At 31.3% G+C, this 13,843-nt stretch overlaps 1 protein-coding gene and 2 non-coding genes across 3 annotated transcripts in view; all 3 read right to left on the bottom strand.

Annotated features, from left to right (window-relative positions):
- LOC110631958 (regulator of telomere elongation helicase 1 homolog) overlaps window positions 1-13,843 on the bottom strand; it is a 107,032-nt gene that overhangs the window by 24,751 nt on the left and 68,438 nt on the right. The gene's annotated exons all lie outside the window — the stretch shown is intronic.
- Window positions 5,079-5,240, bottom strand: LOC131181078 (U1 spliceosomal RNA). The gene has a single exon (XR_009149705.1). It is a non-coding gene; the product is annotated as a U1 spliceosomal RNA (small nuclear RNA).
- LOC131181292 (U5 spliceosomal RNA) lies at window positions 5,989-6,105 on the bottom strand. The gene has a single exon (XR_009149918.1). It is a non-coding gene; the product is annotated as a U5 spliceosomal RNA (small nuclear RNA).

The raw sequence follows: 13,843 nt of genomic DNA, 5'->3' as shown, positions 1-13,843 counted from the left end.
ATCTCAGCTTGTGTCGCTTTTAACACAAGTTGTGCTATCACTTATGCAACAGGGTACTAATTCTTTATCCACATATGAGCCCCCATTTTCTGCACATATAGCCAAATTATCCCATTCCTTGCACTATTTTAACATTGAGGACAATGTTCATTCTGAGTATGGGGGAGAGGGTAAATTTTTTGCAAAAATTATTTTTCCTTTTTGACTTGCATATAGCGACACATTCATTACTTCATACTTGTACATATTCACCTATATACACTGCATATAACTTCATACACTTAGTTATACATACTTCGTTGCATATAGATTCATTATACACTTATACATTCATGCATTCCATTTATCCATTTAAAATTTTTTGGATTTTTAAACCAGTCTTTGAATTCCATAAGCCACTTATTCAAGCAATCCAACTTGCCTTTAGATGGTTAGTGGAATGAAAGTTCCAGCTGGGTACAAAGTCTTAAGCATTATTCTTTCTCTTACTTAATAGCTGAAAATTAATATATTTATCTAGGTATGCAGATTCTGATTAGTTATTTTGAGTTTTGAGTGTCTGGATAAGCCTTTAAGAAAGAAAATGGTCATTGTCGTCTCACCATTCCTAGAACAAGCATCCTAGATCTTTCAAAGCGAAATTTTTAACTTGCATTTGATAAGAATATGATTTAGGCATTCCTTCATATTTTAAACCTCACATTTAGCCTTATCCTACCTTAATTTTATTTCAACCCTCGTAAACCCCCTTGAACCTTAATTTCCTAATTTCTTTGGAACCCAAATCATTTACCTAGCCATTAAACCTAAACACTACCACCTATTTATGAGAATAATATTTTAGCAATTAAGTGCATAAAAAAATATATATATATATATATAAACATGGAGGATTGAAACATCTTGAAAAGTGCTAGAGTAATTGTGAAAAGTTGATATTAAAAAAAAAAGGAGGTCACCAAAATATCCCAAAGGTAATTTTGGGTGTGACATGAAATAGGGACACATACAAAATCAAAATAAAATAAAATAAAATAAGTATAAAAAGTAGTCCCTTTGTATAATCATTGTGATAGCACTTGAGATTCATTGTGAATTTCTTTCCTCTTGATTTAAAAAAAAAAAAAAAGGATGCACTTTGAGTTTCATGATTAATATTATTCTCATATTTTGCTTACCTTATTCCCTTTCTTTGTTAACCACAATTTTACCTTATTGGACCCCATTACAACCCTTAAAAAGACCTAATGATTCTTTGAAAAATACTTGTTACATTAGTAGAGTTAGATCTTTTATGCTTGCATATGGGTTTGGCAATATAATCTTCCATACATTACTCACCATCTATTTGAGACACATTGGCTATCTATTTCATTTAGGTTTGTTTTGGCACAATTGACTCTTGTAGCTGGTTGGTATTTGTTGCTTGGGTTGATTGGTTAATTCTTAGCTATTCTGTAATTGTTGAGAGTGCTTGCTTCATTCTTTGTGCTTTTGCTGGTGGGAACTTGGAATGTTGGTGGCTAGAGGTAAGTTGGTGGTTTAGATTAGTGATTTTTGTGTTTTCAAAGACTGATTCTATTCCCTTCCAAATGAGTTTTAATGAAATTTTGCTTGAGGACAAGCAAGAGTTTGAGTATGGGGGAATTTGATGCATGCATTTTATATCATCATTTAGGAGTAATTTTTGCACATAATTTACCCTTGTTCATAGCTATTATTATAGATATTAGTATATATTTAGTCAATTTTACAAATTTCACACTTTTTAGTTTAATTTTTGGAATTTACTTGTTTTGTAGGTTAAATTTGGAGAAATTTGGTGTATTTTGATCAGAGTAGCCATTTGGAGGAGATTAAAGTCGAATTGCAAAATTTTTGAAGTTGAGTAAAAAAATGGCCGAGAGCGACACAACCTGCAGCACAACCGAGTTAGCTTATGTCGCAGGTTGTGTCGATCGTCAGATATTCAGGCCGAGAGCTACACAACCCGCAACACAACCGACTCAGCTTATGTCGTTTTTACTGGAAATGGCTGACGTGGCATTTTCGTTACTCCGACTTTTTACCTCACTTTCTCTGGAACCTTCCTCCTTTTTACCCATTCTAGGGCAGACCCTTAGCTCATATAAAGCCTCCTTTATCATTTTCTTTCCATAGAGAGCAAGGGAGGCATTTTTGGCAAGAATAGAAAGAGAGAAGGAGGGAGCACGGGATTCATTTTTCTAGCAGCAGCAGGAGCATGTTTCTGCACTTTTCTGCAGCAGATTCTTCTGCATTTTTCTGGGTTTTTCTACTCCTTAGCTTACATTTCCATTATTTCTTCATTTATACATTTGGGTTTGTCTTGAAACTATGAATAGTGAGTAGTTATTTGAGATTCTAGAGATGGGTTTGTAAATATTGTTTTGTATTGTGGTTTTGAACTGATTTAGCCATTTAAATGAGGTTTGTTATATTTTGATTTATTGCTTGTGAGCTTATTGCTTTGCTTGATGAATGGGCCCTCATTAAGTTAAGCTTTAATCCTTAATAGATGGACTGAAAAGTGAATATTAGGGATAGATAATCTTGCAATAAACTTTATTTTCTTGGTGTTAGAGATAAGCTAAGAGGATTAAGGGGAACTTTCCAAAAATCAATTAGAGCTTTAAATGGGTTTTTGTTAGGTTTGAAATACCGTGAAAACAGGGTTTGATTTAATGAAAACCAACTTTGGAATGCTTGAAAAAGGTTTTAAAAATTTAAGAATTGATTTCCCTCAAAATTGCAATTCTCATGTGTTTGGCTAAATTAGGGATAAACCACATGCAAACAATATTGAAAAATCCAATCTCTAGAATCACTTTAATTTTTATTGAATTTAGATTTAATTCCTCTCAAAATTTATAAATAGCAATTTCAAATTAATTTTTGGTAATCTAGTTTAATTAATTTTAATTAATTGTTTGATTTAGCATTAATTCCTTAAATACCAATTTTAATTCCAAATTTCATTTTACATCTTTAAATTTTGTCATTCTAATTAGCTTATCCTTTTATTTCCAATTTAAGCACAATTCCCTGTGGGATCGATATCATTTTTTAAAACTATACTACTGTGACCCGTGCACTTGCGGATTACAGCTATCAGGCATGCCTATGTATCACTTATAAATATATATATATATATATATATATATATATATATATATAGTTAAATACTAGGAACATTTTATATTGTATCTTTTATTTGATAAAATATTATGAATGTTGTTTTATGGTAATTTGGAGCAGTGTGCGTGTGTTGGCATGCGTGTGGTGTGTGATATTAGATGTGGACAGGACGAGTAGACGTGGCTGGAGTTTGACTTGATGAGACTCGATCCTTTTATGGATAAGTCAGGGTAGGCACGGCTCGAGATGATCTCGTTGGCCCCCGCATTTGATCTATTAAGAGAAAGTCCTGCTTGAGATGTACTCGCTGGCAAAGGTTGGATTAAGTGAGTTGTATAGGGGATCAACTCCTATATATGTACTGTTTGAATATTATATGGGTGTGTGACTACTCCAAATTACCTTTTTTTTATTTACAATGTGAATTGTATGAAAACTATGAAGGTGTTGCATTCCACTTTTTAAAATGCATTAGCTTTAGATAACTATAGAAATTGTACTTAAAATCAGTATTTTACTCTCTGAATCGAATGCTCACTCCTGTTCACCTTATTTTTCTAGAATACAGGAGATTTCTTATTGAGTTCTAACCTGCCTCTCTCCTTCGCAGGTCATTTAGTAATATCTGTTATGTTTTGTATAACTTTACTAAATTCTAGAACTCTCCATGTGTTAGAAGTATTTTATTTGATTTGAGTCTGTAATATAATGCCATATTAGATTTGTAAATCTATTAAATGCATGTATGATTGAATTGGATGAGAAAGCTAAGCTCCCATTTGATTTTATGACGTGATGAGTAGCTTACAGGTTGGGTGAGTCAAAAACTCTCCATTGGACGGTCCATATTATGGCCGGACTCTGTCCGATTGATTTCTTGAAATGGGGCTCAATATGGGCCTTAGGATTAAGTTAAGGAATAGTTAGACTTACTATGAGCCTCGGGGGCTCTAGGTTGACCCAGGTCCTAGTGCCGGTCCGGCCCATAGGTTAGATCGTGACAATTCTCTAGTCTCCACCTTCATAACTAATTTTTCTCTTACTTGGAAACAAAAGACAGCAGTGAACAACCCCCTATTGAGTGTTCTAAATTTGTTCTTGCAAACAAAAGGCCTTAACATTCTCTATTCTCTACTCTACAAGTTCTACAACCTTGCAAGTTGCAACGTCTTAAAAATGTGAGTGTTCTTTATTTTTTTGATATTTATGTCAATTATTTACTGATTTTTTTCTTCTTTTTTTTTTGCATATTTATTGTTAAAAATTGTTGTTAATGTTAGATTTATTGTTAAACTTATAGTTTATGTGCATTTTTTTTCTAATGTTGATTTATTTTTCTAAAAAACAAGTATATAATTGTTATTTGTTGCTTCTTGAAACATTTTTAGAATGAATTTTATTAAAATAATTATTAATTACAAAATAACATCAAATACACTTTTAATTAATTTTTTAGATATTTCCTATTTGCTAAAACTAAGTATAAGTATAAATGTTGAAAAAGTCAAGAATATCAAGAACCTCATAAACATTCATTTTGGTGGTAAGAAGGTTAGTTATTTACAATTTATATAATTATTTTAGGTCTAAATTAGTTAATGTTAATGATGTCCAAATATGATAGATGATAACATCTTTATTTGATATATAAATACTTAGTATATAGTTGTATATCTTAATTTTATTTATTTCTACTAATATCTACTCATTTTATGAACTTTGTAAATTTTTCAAAAAATTTACATAGCGCCAGGCTGTTACCGTTACGTTACAACCCTCACAGGTCACAAGTCCGTTTTCGTTACCTTAATTGCGGTCACGATCGTAATTTAAAACCATGCTCCACACAAGGAGAGAAAGGATAGAGTTGAAGCAAACGACTTCCCCGTTGCCAGTGAGTCCAAAGAGTAGTACTAAAATTGGCAGAGGCCGCGCGAACGCAGGCCCCCACTGCCACAAATTATGACGTAGACTCTCCCACTTGGGGAGACCTTAGGCAGATGCACTCCCTAAAGTGCAATAGAAGCCAACTAACTAGGCCATGGGCCTTCTTGATCACACATTGACCCCGTCCAGGTAAGTATGTTGTCAGTTAGCCATTATTTCCTATTTATATGTTCTGTTCACTCCTCAACTTTTCATCTATTCGATGTGGGATTAATGCCATGTGTGAAAAAGGGGGGAGGAGAGAGTTTGCGCTGCTTTAACTATCTTGTGGGGACGTCAGTGCTCATCCTTAGCGTTGTGAATTGTTGTAATGGAAAAACAACTATCGTGGATTGTTCATGCTAAATATGTCATTGCTCCCTCAAGCTGTGACATATAGGAACAAGAGAACTTTTTATTTTGGTAATGAGGGATGGTGTTAAATTCATATATTAAAGTATTTCAATTACTTTTTTGAAAATGTATAAATCTCTCCTGGTTTAATGTGTATTATTCGGTTATAATTGAGTTAAATTGATAAAATTTAGTTATTTTAATTCAATTTAGTTTTATTTTTTTATTAATAATAAATCATATTTGTTGATTTTTTATAAATAAAAAAGATTATAAATATTTTTATTAATATTTAATTAATTAATAATATATATAATAACTTTTTTTAGTAATTAAATTAATTATAATCAATAACCGATCAAACATTTTTTTTTATTTCGTTTAGTAAATATTTTTAAAATCAATTAAAATTTTGATTAGTTATTGAATGCTAACAATATAAATTATGATAATCTTCACGTGGAACATTGTTCCATACTAATATATGAAATTGACAGTTATATATTCAGTATGTAAAATGAAATAAAATTAAACTAGTATTGGTTTTGGGCTGTGCTCTAATGAGATCAGCCCTCCAAAAATCGGCACATACCTCTATTGAGTAGCAAGCACACGGTATTCTTTAGTAAAAGGCGAAAGAATAGTTCGCTTTGTGCTTACTACGTGGCTTCATAAAATGCTATTTCGATAGCTACTAGCTATATAGGAATTAAGTTTAGTGTTATGTGAATTAGTTGTCAACGGATGTGGGATTGCATCATCATTCTATAAATATTTAGCAAGCAACATGCAGCAATCAGTGACGTGTAGTTACGTGGTACTCAAACAATGGCATTCAACATCTTCATACATGTCCATATATATTTCTATTCATATTATTCTGGACCCCTTGTATTTAGTTTTGCCGAGTAGTCTTCCTTCTGAAACGAACTGACTATTTTTCAGGAACAGAAATGGTTTGCTGAATAGTATCTTTTGCCAATGTTTAACAGCTTAACGTTACGAAAAAAATAAAAAATTAAAAAAAAATTAAGTAGCAGTTTCATGCAATATCCCCAGAATCATTTTCAGTGTTTTAAATTTAGTGCTAGTAGAGCATCCAAATGGCCAAAAACCACGAGATGGGAATAATAAAAGAGTGAACTTAGTATGAGGTGAGCTTAAGCTCCGTCATAAGAGCAGCCCAGCCAAAAATTATCGTATGCCACTATAAGCCACCGCAAGCACACTCTGTGTGTGTATATATATATTGCTGGTAAGCTTAAAATAGCAAAAGCTTGAATTGAAGGATTAGTTTTTAACAAGAGCCCATTGAATTTACCTTAAAAATACTTGAAATTTCACTGAAAAATATAAAATATTTGGTTGGCAAAAGCGCTTATGAGAATGGCTTAACAATATATATATATAACAATATCGTTTGCTTGCTAAAATTTCAGATTTTTCCTATTGATGTTGTTTTTCTTTTTGGGGTAAGTACAGAATACTGATAATATATATTATCACTGACAAAAATCATAACAAAAGCAAATTCCTCCATTTATTAATATTATTTACGGAGCTAGAATAAAGATTTAAAAAAAAAAAAATTAGTTATTCAAACTAATAAATAATAACACAAGGATTTGTAGCATTCAATTTAATGCTCCAATTTTAACTTAAAAGCCTTTTCGCTGCCACGAAAAGACAAAAAGATCAGCAACTCCAAGAAGAACCTATTGGCATTTAACAATGATATACAAGAACAAATATGAATAAAGACTTTAAAAAAGACTGAACTTATTTTGTTAAGGGAAAACTCTACTTCCAAAAATAGGCAAATGCCAGATTTTTTTCAGTAAAAAGAGATAGAATAGTATGGGGCGCTGATTTCAAGCGATGTAGAATTGCAGCTATATGGAAATAAGCTTTGTTTGGCTTATATTTTATATGTATAATAGTGGAATGAAGTCGCGAAACCAGAATTGATTTTAAAATGAATTATCGTCCATATTCATTTTAGAAATTGTAGTTTTTTAAAATAAATAAATAAAAATATATATGAAAATACAAATCAAAGGTGCAATTATATAAAACCTTCTGATAATGTTGATTTTTTATATACTAAAAGCTAAATATATGAATCAAATATATTAGTTTAAAGCTAAATTGAGTTGATGAAGTATTTTAGTTAGTCATACGGAAAGAAGTATATTCTTTTATAACAATTTTTAATCACTTTTCAGTTTAATGCTCACTTTCTGATCAATGTTATGATAATCACTAAAATAAAATGTGCTCTTAAAAAGAAAAATTTGTTCTTTTGTTTAAATTTGTTCTTTTGTTTTTGCACTATATACCAATTAATCAATTAATAAAATAACAAAACAAATAAAATTCTAATAAAAAGAGAGCACAAATCCTTCAAAATTGAAAATATATATATATGATTTATTTTTTAAAAAATGTAAGTCTAATAAATTTAACTATTATTGACATAAAATTAAATAAAATAAAATAAAGAAAAAAAATTACCTCCATTGGATTGGGATATAATTTATTGTAATTTGTTTATCAAAATTCAAATATTATTTTTATTTAAGTAGAACCAAATAGTTTTCTTAAATTACGAGGGAGTAGGTGAACAAAGAAAGAGTAGTGTGAATGATTATGAATCATAGCGTCACCATCTGAGTCCGAATAATGTCAACGCAACCATATTCCAGAAGCTGAATCTGCCGCAAGCATTGCAAGTATTTGTGATATGGATACTGTAAACGGCGTCGTTATTCTCCTTCGGTATAAAATTGCTGTGCTTGCTGCTTCCATTTAATTTTTGCACTTTTGCGGTGTAGTTTGACAAAATCTGTTTCCTAGTGAAATTTTTCTTACTTAAATTTAACTTATTATTATAAGATTATTTATTAAATATATGAGTTCTATGTATTTATATGTTTAAATTTATAATAAATCAAATTTAAATAAAAATTTTCTTTAAAAATAATTGTTTTCTTCATTTAAAACTCATAAACCAATTTTTCTTTGCAATCCAAAAATTAAAAAAAAAAAATATATATATATATATATATATATTCTCAACAACCACTTTTTTTAGATAAATTATACAATGCACTAAAAATACAGTTAAAATATATACTCTTTTATTCATATAAATATGAAAAAATTATTAGATGCACTCGGTACACATACATCATCTTTCACAATCATATGGGACTCACTTTTCATATTATGAGAAAGGTTCACTCTTCTGTAAAAGAAAATATATTATTTTTTAATACTCACGGTATATCTAATAATTAACCATAAATATGAGGTTTAGATGCATTTCTTATAATTTATGAGGAGATTTATATTTATATAATGCAAAGAAAACTAGGTCAATTTTTTTTTTATGTATATTATATTCCTTTAAAATATAAAATATTTGTTCATTACCAATGAAATGTCATTCCTATGTGCGTTATATATATATATATATATATATATATATATATATATATATAAAAGAGGTTAACCTATAGATTTAACTCTTAGAACGAAGCAAAAGCTAACAACTTAGAGCTAAGTCTTAACGTGTTATAATAGTAAAAGATATGGTGGCATGCAAGATGACTCATGCCTTAATTTGACCTTATGAAACTATATATGTTTATTACAATATTTAATTTGAAATTATTGTATTTTTTTAAGAATTAAAACTATTGTTATATCAACGCATGAGGGGAGAGGTACTATTGAAATTCATAGGATCAAATCCAAACATAGCAAAATATTATTTTAAACATAATAAATTAATAATGCACTTTTTAAATTAAGAATGATTTTTGTTATCTAATTCTTATATGAAGAGAGAGAATCTTGAAATTTCAAGCCAGTATTTATCATATGCAAATCAAATGCAATAATCTACTCAGAATCTTCCAGTAATATAAATAAAGTGAAGAACAATTAATTTTTCATTTAAATTTAATTAAGATTGGAAGGGAAATTTGGCCAGTATTATATGTCAAAATTATCCATGTGTAGACCCTTAATTTGTAATGAGTATGTGCATTGAGGCCGTGGGAAACCCGATGATGAAAAATTATATGACTGTAAGATATAATTGAAGTCATGGAGCTGAATTATTAATTCTGTGGCATGATCTTGAAAAAATAAAAATAATAATAATGTTTTGGGGAAATTAATTTAATTAAATTTAAATAAAATTTTATTTTGTTTAAATTTAATATGGGTAGTTCTTAAATAGATCTAATTAAGTTTAATTGGGCTCTATGGGCCTAAGAAAGCCTAGTTATGAATTTTAAATGGGACCCATTTAATTATTTTCTAAAAATTAAAATAATAAAATATCTCTCTCCTCCTTGGCCCCACCCTCTTCCTCATTCCCTATTGGTGCCTTCCATTTTTTTTCTTGCCTTCCTATTGGTTGAAACACCTCACCCATATCCCAGTCTTATTCGAACTCTGCAATTGTAGTTGTTTAAGTCATCTAAACTTTATCATCCTAAGACTCCAAACCCTATCACACCTCTCTCCCAAAACCCTATAAATACCCTACTAGAGAAGAGAAGAAGGGATGATGAGAGGAAAGAGGAAGAGAAAATTCAGAGCTATAGGAAATTTAGAGATATTCAAGACTCTTTGAGTTCTTCCTTATTTTTTCTTTTCTTCAAGAAGATTTTCATACAAGATTTCTGAAAGGTCAGTTTTTATTGTTTTCTTTTCAAGATCTATGCCACACAATATTTTAATTCTATGCTCTTTGTCTTCAATTTATTTTATATGTTCATATAGATCATGTAATCATGTTTAATTTGAGGGGATACACAACTCTGCACATGTTTAGTTTCTGTCTCTCGTATTTTTATTATTTTTCTTTATTTTCTGAATCTGTAAAAAATTTGTAAAAATTATATTCATATTCTACACGAAATTCCATTAATTTTAGGCTCAAGAATCACTAAAAAAGCTTTAATATTTTGTAAGTTATGGCTGTTTGAAGTTAGGGTTCCTGTAAAATCTGATTTGCAGGATATCCGACTTGTGAAGCCCATATCTCCCTTGTTCCTTAATATTTTTGTGCAAATTTAGTGTCTAAAATTAACTTCAGAATCTTATGAATCTTTTCCAATTGGTTTTGCATTCATATCTTTTGTGGTTAATGAGTTATGAATTTTACAAAAAAGTAGTACGATTCTGTCACTTAGAAGAGTTACGATTTATGTAGATCATTCGGCTAGGGTTTTGTTTGATTTATAAATTTTATGTTATTGTATGATATGTATGCTGTCTTCTGTAATTTTTTTATGATTTTTAGGCATGTTTAACTATTTTTAAAAAATCGAATTTCTTGCTACTGTTAATCTGCCAAAATTTGAAGATTGTATATTTATGCATGTTCTTGTATTTTCTTAGGTTTTAATTGATATTTGATCTATTTTCTGTATTCTTTTAATTCAAGAAGTGTTATAAGGTGTTTGGATCATGTTAGAAGACTTGGACCATTAGGTAGTTGTAACTAATTAGGAATCTTAACCCTTTAGGAGACTAGAGTTAGAATCCAATGTAAATTGTTATTAATATTTTCTTTATTTCTTTTATTTTCTTTAGTTTCTTTATTTTTTATTACAAACAAAATTGGTAAGTAGCCCTAAGGTAAGTACCAAAGAGGGCATTTCTTGTGGAGCTTATATGGAGCTAAGCGGGAGTAAGCCGGGGATATCATTGCCATACTAGAAGAAGACCCTTTTTAAGGGTAGCTTGCCCCAATGGCATTGCATTTACCATGATTAAGTAGCTCTAAGACTTCTTGAATAACCATTGGCATGAAACTGTAGTAATAATATAACTTTTATTTGGTAAATTAAAATTAACTTTGTTTTTAATTTAACTGACTTTTGCATGTAATTAATTTAAATAAATACTTTGTAAATTAAAATTAATCTTGTTTGTAAATTAAACTAATATTGGCATGTAAAATAAATTTAATTTAATACTTGGTAATTGTAAAATAAATTTGCATGTTAGAAATCTTTATTAGGTTGTGATTGTTTGGGACTTATGTGATATTAGAATAAATTACACATGTACATAATTAACTTAGTTCAATTATCCTTAAGGTAACTTGGTGAAAATTAATTAATTAGGTTAAATAGAAACATAGGGTTATTTGAAATTGAATTTGTTTGTAAATTAAATTCCCAATAATAAATTAATTTTAGTCATCTGGTAAATATCATTTAAATAATTAGCAACCCCATAGATAGGAATTACTTGTACATGAAAATTGTGTGTAAACAACAACCCTTTTTGTGAATTACTTGCGTGTGTAGGATTAGAATTGCATTTTTTAGGATAAAGTTTAATAAAGGAATAATAAACAAGACTTCTAGAAACATTAGTAGAGGACTGCACTCGAATTAACGAGGTTAGACCAGGCGTAAGGGTGCCTAACACCTTCCCTTACGTACCCACTATCCGAACCTAGACATTGGGCTATGGTAATGACGGTTGTGGAAACTCTGCAAGGAGTAAGTTGCCATCCATGACCCTCGGAAGAAACACTGAATATGTCCCGGTTATTACCCGGGTGGCGACTCCTGTCTATCTATGCCTTTGTGGCATAAATCCTTAGTACCGTGGTAGTGTTATGGGAAGCGGTACTTACGGTGGTTTGATTCTATTAGGATTGTATGAAGTGCATGTCTAGGAAATCTTTGTCTAAGGAGGTGGTACTTAAGTGAGACCATTGTGACTCCACCATCTTTCACAGGCATTACAGTGCATTTTATATAATTCTAATGGATGATATTTCGCCTCACGCCCCACCCCTACGGTTTAGCGACTCCACTGGGGACTAAATAGATAGTTACTCCAACATGTTTCTATTAGTCTAATATTATTCCTCTGCTAAACTTTTGGCATTGCATTGCACTACACTATCACACGGATCACCCTTACCCCTTTAGCCCCTTTAGTACTAGCCAAGGAGACCATGGTTCTACTCGAGCTATGACGAATTGGTGAATGCTAGCACCCCATGCCTGTACCTTTGAGTATATAAAAGAGCCACGACTCAGGCGTTGTGCTTAATGGACAAGCTCTCGCATGGGTGACCCTTTTCCTACCCAATAAAGCCCATGAGCCATAGATTTCAACCCTAGGTACCAGTAGATTTTTGTTGTCTTTGGATTCGTATCCTTCTTGTTCAAACCATAAGTTCTAGTGGTAGTTGATATGAACCTAAGCCTATGCATAAACCCAATGTGTGTATAGGCCCAAGTCCATTTCAAAACCCATGTTAAGCAAGAGGATGCTTACTTATGGTTACACTTTAAGGATATAAATCCTTTGTTTATGAGGGAAGGATCATCCTAGACCACCCCTTGTTGGTGTGTCCAGTGTACCATAGCCTAGGATAGAATTTTTTCTCACCCTGCGCGTGAGAGTTGAAGGTATAAGGGGGCGAAGATTTAGTTTTGGAGATTTTTTTTTCTTTCGATTTTGATTCAGTCTTTGGTTCGATTTTAGTTCAATTTATATGGCCTGGTTTTGGTTCAGTTTTGTTTCTATTGGTATGTTTTGGTTTTGGTTTCATAAAAGTAAAGGAAAAAAAAAAGAAAAAAAAGAAAAAAATTGGTCCATTCATGCATTGCATTCATGTACATAGCATACTTAGGTTAACCTTTAAATCCTATTTTTTGAGAAAACATAGCCTCAAAACACACCAAAAAGACTTCCTATCAGGTCACTTGGGTTATGGAAGGGAAAAGATTAGTAAGGATTTCACCTGCACTACTTAAGATGGAAGAAACTATGGCCATGCTTAATGAAACCTTGAATGCCACGATGTTTGAGCTAGAAAAGAAAATTGTGGTCAACTTTGGAAAGAGGCCCTGAGATAGGCCAATTAAGTGGCATTAAAGTTATTGAGGTTCAAATTATGTCTCTCACCCCAAGGAGATTTTTTCAATTCAGCCAACCCTTACCCGAAGTTTTGGAGCGTCTCAAAGTTCAAGACCTCCTATAGCTCTTAGTACCCAGACCACTACCAAATCCACTCCCACCTAGCTATGATATCAACCAATGTTGCCGGTTCTACCAAGCCCACAGTCATGACACCGATTGATGCTTTCAACTTAAGCATGATATCTAAGACCTAATTGATGCCAAAAGGATAATTGACTCAGAAAATCAACCCAAAAGCCCCATGTCTAGCCAAAATTTCCACCTACACCAGGTCTCTACATGATCTCCATCACCCCAAAAAACCCTAACAGAATTATTAACTTTATCCAACCCATCCAAAAGCCCAATGAACTTATCCAACCCATCCAAAAGCCCAGTGAACCTATCCAACCCATCCAAAAGCTCAATAAACCTCAGTCTATAATGGTTGTTGACA

This window comes from Hevea brasiliensis, chromosome 6 (genome assembly GCF_030052815.1).
Source record: "Hevea brasiliensis isolate MT/VB/25A 57/8 chromosome 6, ASM3005281v1, whole genome shotgun sequence".
In the NCBI taxonomy this organism is placed as follows: Eukaryota; Viridiplantae; Streptophyta; class Magnoliopsida; order Malpighiales; family Euphorbiaceae; genus Hevea; species Hevea brasiliensis.
Note: the sequence above shows the minus strand (reverse complement) of the source record. Positions and strands in the feature narration are given on the sequence as shown.